General features: G+C 36.6%; 1 pseudogene; it reads right to left on the bottom strand.

Annotated features, from left to right (window-relative positions):
- Positions 1-14,281, bottom strand: part of LOC127790933 (arginyl-tRNA--protein transferase 1-like) — a 29,097-nt pseudogene extending 14,816 nt beyond the window's left edge.
- Positions 14,282-15,573: the final 1,292 nt, after the last annotated feature.

A 15,573-nucleotide genomic window follows, 5' to 3' on the forward strand; every position in this document is an offset into this window, starting at 1 on the left:
CATCCTACAGTCAAGATGTTTCAAACCAAGACTATCCAACAAGTAGTTGAGTGTGCTAAACTTCAGGAGTTGACAGTGGAGGCACTAGTCAAGAAGCAAAGGGGTGTAAATAGAGGGTGGTAAATGGTGCCCTTGCCATTGAATAGTAGAGGATAGGGAAGGAATGGGGGACCTATGGGTTCCGACAACAAAGGGTTGGCGGCCCTACCAGCACCTCCCCAACCAATTCAAGGAAACTTGGGGGAGTAAAGGTGATTGGCAGGCCTCTATTTTAGGTGTGGAGACAAATACACACCAGGCCACCAATATAAAAGACAGTTGTTGCTATTAGAATGGAAAAAAGAAGTGGGAGAAGAATATGACGAAAACATTCTGGAAGAAGATGGGGAAGAAGAGAAGGTAGAGATCTACCTACATGTTCTAAGGGGAGTGGTTACCAATAAAATTATCAAGGTGGAAGGAAAGGCAAGAGATAGCCGTTTAATAATTCTAATTGATAGTGGAAGCACTCACAGCTTCCTGGACGAAGGGATAGCAAGAACATTGAAGTGTAGCCTCACAGGGACTTAGCCCTTGTCGGTAATCGTAGCTAATGACCAAAAGGTTTTGTGCAAATCTACTTGTGTTGAATTCTGTTAGCAGATGTAGGGGGAAGACTTTGAGGCTGACCTACTCCTATTGAAGTCGGGGGGATGCGATATGGTCCTAGGAGTCGATTGGATGAGGGAAATCAACCCCATTTGTTTCAACTTTAATAAGGTGGAGGTAACATTCGAGAAGGGGGGAAGGAGACTCTAATGGGCAGTATGGAGACAGGAACATGTAAGATGATCTCTGGTAAAAGACTACACAAGTTATTCAAGAGCAAGTGGAAACAATTAGCCCAGCTCTTCTCGGTACATGCCGTGGAAAGGAAAGAGGACACAAAAGATGAAGTGCACTACAAGCTGAATTCAGTGGAGGCCACGCAAACTCCTTGGGAGGTAACTCAATTAGATTCTCTTAATTTACTCTTAGATGAATTTGGGGACTTGTTTGAGGAACCTAAGTCTCTACCACCCTTAAGACCAATAGACCATACTATCAACCTCAAACCCAATGCTGAACCAATTAACATCTGCTCATATAGATACCCCCAAAAACAAAATTAGGCTGAAATTGAATGCATGATCAAAGACATGCTAAATACTTTTGTTATACAGCCAAGTACCAGCTTATACCTCTCCCTTGCTATTAGTAAAGAAGAAAGGCAGTAGTTGACGATTTTATATTGATTACCGCCAACTCAATTCTCTAATCATAAAGAATAAATTCCCTATATCCATTATCGAAGACCTGTTAGATGAATTACATGGAGCTAAAGTTTTCTCTAAACTTGACCTCAGATTGGGGTATCATCAAATTAGAATACATCCCAATGATATCCACAAAACTGCCTTTAGAACCCATCAAGGGCATTATGAATTCTTGGTCATGCCCTTTGAATTAACCAACGCTCTAGCAACATTCCAACCCCTTATGAACCAAATATTCAAACCCTATCTACGCCAATTTATCTTGGTATTCTTTGATGACATTCTGGTATACAGCCCCACTTTTTCTAAACATCTAAAGCACTTAAGGACAACTTTACAAGTCCTCCGATTCAATTAGTTGTATATTAAGAAGTCTAAATGTGCATTTGTACAATCCCAAGTGGAGTATCTTGGCCATGTCATTTCAGGAGCAGAGGTTAGCACAGATCCCCAAAAGGTGGCAACAATGACGACATCGCCAAGACCTGTCAATGTGAAAGCCCTACGGGGGTTCTTGGGCCTCACAGGGTACTATCACAGATTTGTCAAAGATTATGGCACTCTAAGTAGACCATTGATAGAGTTGCTGAAGAATGAGGGATTTCACTAGAATGAGAGAGCTGAGGAAGCTTTTGGAAGGTTGAAAGCTGCCACGAGTGAGGTGCCTACACTAAGCTTACCCAATTTTAATCAAACTTTTATGCTAGAAACTGATGCAAGTCATAGTGGGGTGGGAGCAGTATTAATGCAAGGAGCAAGGCCTTTGGCTTTTATCAGCCAGGCATTAGCCCCTAAGAACTTAGGTCTAAGTGTCTATGATAAAGAGCTTTTAGCTATTCTAATAGCCTTAGAGAAATGGTGACACTACCTTGAAGGAGGAAGGTTCATTATAAAAACGGATCACGAGAGCCTTAAGTTTTTATTACAACAGAAACTACATACCCACCTTCAGAGGAAAGGCATGTTGAAGTTAATGGGACTTGACCGTGTCATTTAGTACTGAAGAGGCCAAGAGAATAAAACAGCCGATGCTCTATCTCATTGTGTGGAAGAACGGGCCTCAGCTTCCATCACTACAAGTACTCCAGATTGGTTCCGAGAAGTAACAACCAGTTACACCAAAGGAGAGTGGATCAAGGAGTTGATGGAGCAAATGATCCTGGAACCAGACAACAAACTAGGTTACACCTTGAGGAATGGGATACTGAGGTATAAGGACAGAATAATAATTGGTGAGGATAAGGCTCTTCAACAAAAGATCCTAGAGGCATTACATGATTCCCCAATGGGGGGACATTATGGGATACAAAACACTTACAACAAGATTAAACAACTATTCTTCTAGCCAGGATTGAGAAGAGAAGTGGTGGAGTATGTGAAAAGTTGTTACACTTGCAACAGGTGCAAACATGAGAACATACACCTTCCCAGGTTGCTGTAACCTCTACCCATTCTTGACCAAGCATGGACCCACATTAGCATGAACTTTGTAGAAGGTCTGCTGAAGTTAGAGGGTAAGGACTGTGTGCTAGTGGTGGTTGATCGTATGACCAAATATGCCCACTTCTTGGGTTTTAACACACCTCTTTACTGCACAAGAGGTGGCAAGAATTTTCTTAGATTAGGTGGGCAACCTGCATGGGCTACCTCAAGTGATTGTTTCGAATAGAGACAAAGTCTTCACAAGACTCCTCTGGAAAGAATTGATGAAATCCCTAGGAACAAAGCTACACATGTCATCCTTTTATCACCCGGAGACAGATGGACAGACAGAAATGACTAATCAATGCCTTGAGACATTCTTAAGATGTGTGAGCCTAATGCATTATATCGGGTGGCACAAATGGCTCTCCTTAGCTCAATGGTGGTACAATACCACTCCACACTCCTCCTTGAAGATGACACTGTCTGAAGCACTATATGGATACAATACCCCCCCCTCTTACCACTGAGAGGAAGCCACAGTGGATGATTACCTAGTTCAAAGGAAGCAAATGTTGCATACCCTAAGGAAGGAGCTAGCCAATGCCCAAAATCGAATGAAGCAATATGCAGATAGGAAGAGGAGTGAACGAGTGTTCTCAATGGGAGACATGGCGTATGTGAAGCTGAGGCAAGCCCAATTGGAGACTTTAGCTCTTAAGTCAGTTACTAAGCTGAGTCCTAAATACTACGGGCCTTATGAAGTAATAGCCAAGGTGGGACAGGTGGCTTACAGACTCCAACTTCCAGAGAGGTCTCACATACATCCCGTGTTTCATGTGTCACTCCTCAAACCATCCCTAGGCACTAGTCTAGTCAGTTCTATCCTACCCTCAGTAATACAACCAACACACCAAGAGATGGAGCCAATAGCTATAGTGGATAGGAGAATCATCTATAAGCAGCGGGCACCTATCACTAAGGTGTTAGTCCGCTGGTCCAATCTCCACCTGGAAAACAAAACACTTGGGAATAGCTCCTGAAGTAGTTTCCCAAGGTAACCAGACTTCTGTGACTTACTTGAGGACAAGTAATGTTTCAAGCAAGGGGGGAATTGTCACGGGACTATTATGTAAATAAGGAGAACAATAAGGTAGAAGGGTAAAGGGTACTAGTGTAACATGAATTAGATTGGCAGTTACATCACATGGGTCTAATTCAAATGTAACCCAAATATTGGCGCCAAGGCTTGGGACTTATATAACCAACCCTCTCAGCCATGAGACATATCTTTTGGGAATTCAATTGATTCAATTTCCCTCTCATCTTCTTTCTCTCTCTCTCTCTCTCACTCTCTCTATTTCTCTCCCTCCATTCTTTCTTTCTTTCCTTCTAATTCACTAGTTCCCTCGCAATTCTCACTGAATTAAACTCTCTCTTATCAGAATCACATTCTGACACCATATTGCATAAGTGTCATGTGGACCTCATGGTTCTTAGAGTAAGCTTGAGGTTGAAAAATATCTTAAGCACTCAAATTATGTGAAAAGCATTACTCAAGTCTAAGAGCATTGTGTTTTTGTTGATGCTTTAGTATCAATCATCTTTGCTCTTGAGTATATGCATTTGCTTAGGTTGTGATCCTAAGTTTTATTTTATAGAGCCTATGTTATCTATTTGATAAAGCTCTCAATGTTCTAAGATGAAAGAACATTTGATTTTTTGAATGTTTGATGCTTTATGTCAAGTATCTATAGGATTATTGGTTTCAGACAACATTTGGTTAAGTTGCTGAAAATCCATATTCTCAAACTTATAATCGAGAAGCGGTTAATTACTCGAATGAAAATGAAGATGATATTAAGTTGTGTTATCTTAAAGCATCTAAATATAGTTAAAATTTAAATGTTGTATGTGTTCCAAGTAATGCTTTCTAGTGTTGCTTATGTTTAGGATCAATGCATTTTGAGTAATAAAATTATAAGGTTTTTATCATTCAAGAATTACTCAATGTATGCATTAGTAACATATGTGGCTGAGGTCTTATAGAATAAGAAATCATGTATGCTTTGTTAGGTGTATATGTTTTCTTGTGAATGATTGATAAATCATGATGCTAGAATTAGAGCATCTTGATATGTGCTCTTGTCTTGATATATAAATGAGTTTTCATTATGATCAAGGTAGAGTATCTTCGTGTTAATGATGTGCTTTATTGTTGAGTAGCATTTATTTGAATTGCTCTATGTGCTTTATTTCAGTCAAGTAAAATATAAGTTGCTTGACTTATGAATGTTTCTATGTGTTTTGCATCCTTATGTTTCATGCTGAAATGATTCTTATTTGAATCTAAAAATAGGATGTTTTTAGTTGAGTAACATGTGTTGTTTTCAACTTGTTATCAAAGCCATGTGCTTTAAGAATACATTTTTTGCTTGGCTCCTCTAAAGGTTTTTTTATGTAACCAAGTGGATGTATTTGGAAAGCTAGATTTATCCAACTTTCACAAACAACACTTGTGTTTATTTGAGCTTCAGGTTTATATTGTTTAGATGATAATGAGAAACTTGTGCTTCATATATTAATAATTTATGTTTCTCATTTAGTTGTTGTTTTTAAGGGGAATATGATTTATATTTATATATATATATTGTTTGATTGATATTCGAGTAAAAGCATTGAGCTTAATTGAGTATATTTGAATGTCACTCGAGTAAATGCTTAGCTTAATCAAGTATTTTATTGCAAGAATCGGTTATGTCAAATATAATTGTGTGATCTATGTTGCAACCGAGTACTATATATTTGTAATTGACTAAGAGTTGTGCATAATCGAGTACATCCTTGCATTAGTCGACTATATTGGTTCCTTAGTTGAGTATGATTGCTTATAAGGGTTTAATTGAGGATTTTTTAGAGCAATCAAGTGTATGTTGATTGATAATTGACTATTAGTGAGAGATACTCGAGTATTTTATGAAAGCTCTCTGTATTTCAAGTTAAATTGAGTAATTGATGAGCTTACTTGAGTATCTGATGAGTTCAATTGAGTATTTGAAGTATTATAGAGTGCAGTCAAATTATACTCGAGTATGAAGCTTATACAATCGAGTATAGATATCATTAGTCGAGTGAGGGCCAAAATTAGTCTAGTGAATGAGTTCTGAAGTTTAAAAATGGAGCCGTTGAACTAGCCATTACATGTGTTTTTAATGCACTGTTTTGACTGTTTTGGCTTCAAAAAGGCTCCAAATATTCCATAAATTATTGGGGATGATATTTGAATATTCTAATGATTATTTTATGGAAAAAGAAATATGTCCTTGTAGATTTTCATCCTTATGACAACAGCTATAAAAGGAGATGAAGTTGAAGATAAAGGCTAATGATTTTGGAATTCTTTCTACTTATGAAGTGAGCCAAAAGTTCTCCAAGCTTTCATCCTCAAATACAAAAAGAGAGACAGAGTGCTTACATTCTCCACATTTCTCTATCTTTCGTGAGAAGCAAACTTTGTATTCAATCTCAATCTTGTGAGAGCTTCTCAAGTGTGCTTATTTGAAAAATATTCTTAACTTGTTGTGGTTACGCCTAAGCCCTAAAAGGCAAGAGGTTATGCCTGATCCTATAAAAAGTAGTGGTTTTGGTTAAGCCTTTAAAAACCGATTGTATTGGTTACTGTTGAGTTAGTTAAAAACGGAGGTTACAGCTACACCTGTGAAAAAGTGAGATTATAGCTAAACCTAGAAAAGATAGGTGGATTGTTAAATCCTTGGTGAGGAGTTAAGGGAGTGGAGTGGGCTGGTTGGCCGAACCATTATAAATCTGTGTGTGTTGCACTATTTTCATTTCTTTATTTCATTCCAGCATTTCCATCTTTATTTCAGCAAGCTTTACTTTTATTCTCAGCAAGTGTTTTCTTTGAGTCATTTTTCAACATCCTTGATATCAGTTTTAAAAATCTCAGCAATAGGTTTTTGAAACATTAAAAGAATCAATTCTTACGTGGTAAATTTATTTCACTTTAACTCACATTATTTTTTGTCAATATTTTATTTAAAGCATTAGTCTTTAAATATTGAAAAACTCAAACTGTTTTATCCAAATAGTCTTTAAAATCTAATAAAAAGTTTTTAAAACTCAATTCACCCCCTCTGTGTTTATCTATTCATTAAGATGCCTTTATCTAATGGTAATAAAGATGTTGAAGATTCTTACTAGAAATGGCATAATTCTTTCCACACACTTTACCATTTTTACTCCCCCTATACCAACCATCATAGGTTTCCTTCTAACCTCTATGCCATTCCAAAATAGGTAAATTTGGAGTGTATAAGTTATATCAAAATTGTGGGACCTATACCAAGACTTGTCAAGCATGAAATGCTAAAAAATGAATCGCATGGATAAAATTGTATGGTACTTATAATTCATTCATATTATTAGGGTCCTTCCTGAGTCATATAACTTGAATTGATGTTTCTAGTTTCATAATAAGCGAGATCATTATTCACTGATCAAATTTTGTCCAAAGATTCATAGGTATCATTTAAGAACTAGCAACATGAGGTTCTAAACTAGACCATCATTAGAAACTAAACTCCAAATTCTCTGCCTCCAATAATCATTTAGAAATGAAAACTAGTTGCCACTCAAATTTTATCCTCTAAATTGATGTGTTTTGAGATCATACCATATTTTTTCCAAAAATTTCCTGTCTAGAATGACAGGAGAAAAATTCAATCTTATTTCACTGGAAGGGATTACTGAATTTATGTACAAGGCAGCCTATCAGAATAGAAGGTTTCCAAATCCAGATTTGAAAACCTATACAATTTAGGATACAACTAATTTAGAAGATATAACATACATCATTAGAAAGAAAAACCAATCAAGTGAGTATATCTTGTCCGAGAATGAAGATAAGATATCTCATGTATCTTCAACATTTCCATTTTGCTCCTATGGTCAAAATTCACTTCTTAATCCACAATTTATTTATTTTTTCAAAATTTGATTGGCATTATACCTTATATATTAAATATTAAATGGCTACCCATCAAATTTAACCTCAAAGTTCAATCTAATGATGGCTCGTTGTCCTGCTAGATCCTTTCCGCACTTGGAAACTTGAACATACTAAATTTGGCAGTCCATGTGTTACTCAAGACTTTCATAAAAATACCTCAATTTATCATGAAATCACTCCTAGATTATGTCAAAGGGTTGTGGTACTATGGGATAAGGGGCTGTATATAAGACAGACTAAGAACACATGCAATAGTTCTTGCATTTGGGGCATGCACAATGCATCTACCAAAAGTTGGGAGACATTGTGCAGATTGGTGATCAAGTCTAACACCGGCACTTATTAAAGCATGAGAAATTGAGGAAGGAAAGTAAGTAAAAAGCAACAAATATCTGTTATTCCCCTCCTATTTTTTTCACAACTTGTTCCTAGATCTTCAAAAATTTATGTTGAGAGAGAGCACATGGGAGTGGGGAAGGAGAAGAAGAGAATAAATATGGGAGGATATAATGTAATTCAAGCAAAGGTAGAAAGGAGAGGAAAGGAAGAGGAGATGGAGACTGTTAGTTTATATACAGGCAAGGGGAGAGAAGCAAATACAGAGAGTAACTTCCATTTCAGTTAATCTTTGTTCCTAATGTTCACCCAAATTAACAACCCCTTCATTTTTTTTTTTTTTTCTGCTCAGAGAAATAAGTAGAGAGAAAAAGAAGATAAAAATGGTCATTTCCTTCATTTTACAGTCTAGCATTTTTCCTATCAACTAGTTAAGATTGAGCATGTGTCTACCAAACAGACATATATCCGGTTCTCAACTACAAAGACATCTAAAAAGCATTCAGATTAACCATATTTGAGTATATTTACCTTATATCTTACGCGAGATCCCTTTAACCAATCAAAATATCAGCAACACTTCCATCTTCTATTTGCACAGAAGTCAAAACAAGTTCTGACATTTCTTCATCATCATCAATGGGCATGTCATTCATGTCTTCTTGGCCAGCATAATCAGTTTGGACTTCCATACTATTATCAAGAGAAATAGGTGTTAGAATTTTAGAGACATTGGTAGCAATGAAGTTAACAAACAAAAGCTGAAAAAAACATGAATGTGAAAGGTTATAACTTCATTATTTTTATTCATATCATCATACTTTTAAATAGGCAATACATGTCAACTGAATAACCAAAAAAAATAGGATTTATTACTAGACTTAAATTTAAAAAAATAAAATTATATCAACCCACTAAATCAATAAACAGAATTTGACCCAATCAACCTACTAAATCAGTAAACAGAATTTTGACCCAATCAACCCACTAAATTAGCAACTTTGAATCAATATTCAACATTCCTCCTTGATTCAAAATTGCAAAACTTCAACTTTTTATGGAGCACTTCTCTCCAAATTTCTTCCCAATTGTGAAGCACTTCTCTTCACTTCTTGATGCACTTCTCATCACAATCAATACTTCTTTAAAATGTTGAAAAAAAAAAACAATTCAGTTTCATGGAGCACTTCTCTCCAAAAAATTCTTCTTGGTGCACTTCTCACCAACCAGAAGAGCGTTTCCTCTTCAATTGCCATAGGATTGTTGCCAAGCGAAGGTATCTCCCTTTCACTTTCGACCCACTGCCATAAACTGAGACCTCTCAAATGAGCTTTCATTTTGATAACCCATACTTGATAATTTTCTCCATCAAAAACTGGTGGTGAAAGAGATAATGTGTTGGTGGAAGCCATAGAAATAAAGGAGTTGATGGGTTCTCTCTCACAAGCCCCTTAAGATCATTGAATGCTTTGATACCACTGTTGGAATTTTAGAGACATTGGTATCTATGAAGTTAACAAACAAAAGCTAAAAAAAACATGAATGTGAAAGGTTGTAACTTCATTATTTTTATTCATATTATCATGCCTTTAAATAGGCAATACATGTCAACTGAATAACAAAAAAATAGGATTTATTACTAGACTTAAATTTAAAAAAACGAAATTATCTCAACCCACTAAATCAGTAAACAGAATTTTGACCCAATCAACCCACTAAATCAGCAACTTTGAATCAATATTCAACAATAGGTGCCAAGGGCTCTCGATTCAGTGTGTTGGAGAAATCAGACAAAACAACATAGAGTTTCCTATCAAGTAAAGGCCTTGCAATATCAAATGACACCCATCTCCAAAGAAATAATGCATGTCAAGAAAGAGAAAAATAATAAAAACAAGAAGCTCATGATGGAAGGACTGTGTTAGAACAGTAAACTTGATTTGTATCTAGCTAATACTATACATACATCTTTTGGGCTGCTACGTTGTATTGTGCTTTAGTTTATGTATGGTCACATGTCTTTTCAGTTGATAAATGAATGGTTTTTGTTATGATAAATGAAAGTAGACAACAACAGAAGTGTGAATTTATGATAGATACATGTACTAGATTAGAAACATGCTTAATAGAACCTATTAATACCTTTGATTCCTAGGCATTCACAAGATGTGGGGTAGAATCAAAGTAAATTAATTTACTCTACCCTCTTTCTCTCACTTGGTTAGAAATGTGTCTGGGCAGCCCTCTCAATATCCAACAAAGTGGAATCAGAGCTAGGTCAGTTGTGAGAAAGCAGCCATATATAAGTACTAACTCACTAGTGAGAGGTTACTGAATTAGAGGTATGGATAGCACATGCTTGATGTGGTTTGAAGAGGATTCTGAAGGCCAGGAAAGAATGTCTACCCTTGATCAAAATTTGTTTTAAAATTATAGGGGAATGAAGTTTAGGCTCCCTACCTATCTCAAAGCAAGTGACTTATGAGATGTAGGAAAAGAGCGATAGAGGGGTATGCCCCAAGGTGTTTGAGAGAAGGAGAATAGTGTTTTTCAGGAAGAAAAGTTGCCTTGTCAAAAAATCCATAGAAAGTGAAGAATTTGAAAATATGTGATTGAAAGAAAAAGAACTTCACAAGGTGAAAGAAGTCGAGAAAGAAATTACTGAAGAAGACATTGACAATATGGAGGAAATATTATTAAAATGGAAAAATCTCATGGTCAAAGATAGATTAAAGGAGAATAAAAACAAAGTTAGTGAAGAAATTGGAGGTGGTGAAAACATAATGAGCAAATTGACATGGTTGAGGAAGAAAATGTAGAAAAAGATGTTCATGTGATGATATTTTGGAAGGGAAACATTTTTTTAACATTTTTACTTTAGAAGAGAAACATCAATTTGACTTCATTTGTTTTCATGACAGTGCAAAGAAATTCATTCAAGAGTTAGATTTGAAAAAGGAAATTAATGAAGTTGACATAGTTAAAGCTTATGGAACTACTGAGGTGATGTGTGGAGTTTTTCTTAATCAAATTGTTGCATCAAAGCAGAACAACGAACATTAAGGCATTGAGAAATTCCAAATCCAACAGTGTGCAACATGATAAAAATTTAGCATCCTCAGGGGAACGTCTCCTGGGTTTGGAAGTAATTGAATTAGGCAAATGACTGATTGTTAAAGTTATCTGCTGAGCTTTGGAACAATTGAATATCAGGGAAAATGACAGATCGCTGAAGTCATCTTCTGAGCTTTGATTCAATTAAATATCAGAGCAAATGACAGATCAACTAAAGTTCTAGCAAGCTCAGATAAACATTTTTGTCCTTCATATCTTCACTTAACAAAAATCAGAAGCAAATTCAGAGCTTATTTAGCTTTACCGTGAATTTTCAATTTCCTGCTTCTCCTCCACAGGGGAGAAATAAATTCTACCGTGTACAGTGGCAGATTTACATGTGAGCTGCAGCCCACAATTAAAATTGTTTTTTTATATTAAAAAATAATTTTTAATATAAAAATTAATTTTTAATAATAAATTAGTCTAAAAAAAATTTTCAGCCCATCCCAAAATCTGTGATGTACAGTTTTACATCTCAAAAAAAAAAAAAAATTCAGCCTCCCCATACATAAATTTCTAGATGCACCCCTGACTATGTAGACAAGTATTTACATTGACCAAATACCATTAAAACTATGTTAAAGTAATATATTTACTTTAAAAACACTTTTAAGCTGTCCTACAACACAGCCAAACAGCACGCAAGGTCATCATGCTTGATTTTGGTGTTGATCACTCCAATAAAAAGGTTTGGATGAAGTATACTACCAATACCTATTGCAGGATGGTTCATAGCCTTTGGGACTTATTTTCAAATCCTTAACCTGGTAAGAAGTTCATTTGTTAAATAGCTCTAAGCTGTGGGCATGGACCATATCAATACACTGAAGTCTAATTTGCCAAGGAATCTTGGCCATATAATTCCAGAAAGGTAGCTTTTCAACCATCCTGATATTATAGATTTGGTAGGCAGCATTTACCTCGAGACTTGTTCATTGCCAAGTGCAGCATGAGCTTTTCCAGATTAACCAGTATGACGTATGGTGCACACATGCAACTTAGTTCAAGCCAAGGGTAAAATCATGCTTGCAAAGTACAAATGATTTTGTCACACAATTTAAGAAGCCCTGACAAAACCACTTAAAATTTGCTACACAAATCCTAATTTTCTTTTGAGACCCATATTATATGCCTATCCTACGAAATAAAGTAGAGAGCTTCCAATGAAAATCTTTGATGAAGTAACATGATCCACCTAAGATTCAGATGGTAGGAAATTGTTATAGAAAAAATTAGAATTGAGACAAATGTCAAATCTATTGCTAAGAGACACAATGATGCTTCTTGAATATTGCTAGAGCCTCCCACTGTGCAAGGTATCCAGCAACTCTTATCTCTGGGATTCAACTTAGCTTGGATTCGATCACATTCCCTGCAGTTTTGCACTAACCAATAGGAACCAAGTACTTCTCAACCTCAAATCTAGATACCCATATTTTAATTGTGTATTCATATATTTTCATTATGAATGTTTAATAGTTGAAGGCAATCCTTTTGGACTTCTTATGTCTTTTGGGATGCCTTCCTAACTTACAAATGTTTTTTGGAGTTCCTAGTTAATGTATAACTTTTTTTAGTTGAAGTATGTCTTCTGGGTAGCCAAGCCTATTGGGTTTCCAACTCAATAATTTAAACTATTTAAATAATTTTCCAACAGAGATTGATCATCTTTCCAGATTATATAGTTTTTACTACATTATTTTACATATAAAAAAGTAAATATGCCAGTAAAAATTTCCCAATTGTAGAATCACAAACAATAACTAAGACTAATATTTCCAAATCCTCTGACAGAACTATTATAGTAAGACAAACAAATAAACTGCTGGTAACAGGGTAGAAAATTTGGAAAACCAATGTAGTTTAAAGCTGGTAAGCAACGTCTGTTACAACCAAAACTATAGAGATACTAAAAAGTCACAATTTACATTCCCAGGGTATAGTTGGTCAGTTATATGATGCAGATAACTTACTGGTAACGAAGGGGACAGAGAAGCTCAGACCGGCGATAGGCCGCTTTATATCTCATCTTGCTGCCGGAGCGAATGTAATAGCCAAGTTAATAATACTCGAGGCTTGGACAGCTGAGTTGACTCTGCTTCACCCAATCTATCTCTTGCAGGGCTGAATACTTGCCTAGCGATAAGAAGGAGAGATCTGGGTCCCAGAATAAATATTTACTTGATAAACATGTAGGGAGGATATCAATCGCGCCAACTGCGACTAGACGGCCATCAATGAAATATTGCTGGTGGAATGAACCAAAACCACAGGAGGCAACTGAACCATTACCAGTAGGTAGAACAAATACCAAGGGAGTGTCAAGTAAAAACCGTTTGTACCGGCTATTTGTCACGCGCTCCGGTGTATCATTGTGCCCTCTAATCTGGTATTTCCTATACAAGGCATATTCTTCCGGATCAAAACTTGGACCTTTTTAAACGGTACTCAAGCTTCCGTCTTTTTCCCTGAGGAGATTTAGAGATCTTTGAACCACTCGCTTTAGTTCCAGTTCCTGTAAGAGACCCTTTAGAGACAGGAACTTCTTCAACCACCTCATCCAACCATGCTTGCTTTGTACCAGAATAGAAGTTAACATGCCCATTGCAAGCTCTAATTGACACACCAGAGCTTTCAGCCAATTGATTTAGTAAATTTGTGACTTTTTCTGCAATCAGCTCTGGTGAAAGTTGGAGAGACTGAAGATTTTTTCCTGCACCATCTCCTGATCTCCTGACAATTTTGAATTGTTTACAGCCTTCTCTGCCGGCCTTAGTGCAGCTGCAATCTGGAAAGAGATATTGCAGGGGAACAATAGATCTTCAGATCTTTCAATAAGTAACTTCCTTTTGGAGGGTGCAACTTTTTTGACACAAGCTTGAGGTAATTGAATACTACGAGGAAATTCTCCACTTCCAACTAATGCATGGACCACATTATCAATAGTCTACAAATAATGCATAAATTTATCAGCCTTGTTCCTGTCTTCACCTTTACCCAGAGAGGATTCCCTTGCTTCTGAACTGGTGATTTGATCAGAGGCACAGCTCCTTGAACTTTTAGAAGTATTTGGCTCATCCATGACCTCCTTGAAAGATGACGCCAACATTTGGTGGCTCATGCAAGGGTTTTAATCAGTTTTTCAAAAACAACAATATATGGTAGCAAACATAATACAAAATCACCTTGCAAAAGTCGGTATGTAACAACCATATGCAACTAAAACAAAACCATCCATAGAGGGTAAGAAAATATACCTCACTGGATGAACAAGAAGGTGCAAGCTGTGCTGAAAACGGATCTGTGTAGCTCCCGCTCTTACTGCAAGCTCCCGAAAACTATCTCACGAACAGTCACGAACATCTCCGAGTTTGCTTCCTTGGATGACCAATCCACCCTCTATAACACGAGGGACCAAGTTAGTCCACGCTCCAAGTTATGTTGGAACCCTACGAGAAGCTTTTATGCCAGTCAAGCTTTTACGTAGGTGATGAGATACAGCGGAAGGTTTCTTGAATGGAATAACCAAGAGTCTCACGGTTGAGTGCAAACAACAAGCAATAGGGAGCAAGAACAAGGAAGGGTTTCAAGGAGGAAGAAGAAGAAATGAGAAGACTACCGAGAGAGTTCCAAGAATGCAACAAGCGTTCTTCTCTTCTATATTTCTTACTTCAACTCTTTCTTCCCTTATTATAGCCTGTTAAAACAACTAAAGAGTATTACAAAATTGGATTGAATACAAACCATTATCAAACTATCAATCACACACATGAATATAGAATTTTATGTGAAAAACCTAAATAAAAAAAAAATCACTGATAGAAAGAACAAAATATCACTAAATAAACAAATGTTACCACAAAAGTGAAATTGCCATGCAAAATTTCATGGTATTAGGTACTTATTTATAGACCTAAAATCATTTATAGATGTACACACAAAATCATATTCTAATCAAAAGATGATTTATGAGGACCGACCGTCCCTTTGACCAGGAAGGAATATCTGGCACCCACTGTGGGGTCCGATAAAACTTATCTACCCCATAACCTCACTAGAGCCTTTCGAGCTAGGCCTATCACCTTACCATGGTGCGAACCAGAAATGCCCATATCCAGGAGCCAAACACCACCAACCACCTCCCACAAAACCTAGCCGTCGTGGAGTACCTTCTCCAAACCGTCCAACAGCTTCAAAAAAAAGTTGCTGAGTTAACCCAAAATTAGCAGCATGACCAACGCAACGAACGATTTGACTACAACGTAGAAGGTAGCTACCACCAACACTACCAAGCTACCCATGCCCCTATTCCCCCGCTTTCCACATCCCTATATTCTTCAAGCCATCCTTTCTCGGAGTTCATCATGACTGTCC

The sequence above is a fragment of the Diospyros lotus genome, chromosome 14, assembly GCF_014633365.1.
Source record: "Diospyros lotus cultivar Yz01 chromosome 14, ASM1463336v1, whole genome shotgun sequence".
Classification (NCBI taxonomy): Eukaryota; Viridiplantae; Streptophyta; class Magnoliopsida; order Ericales; family Ebenaceae; genus Diospyros; species Diospyros lotus.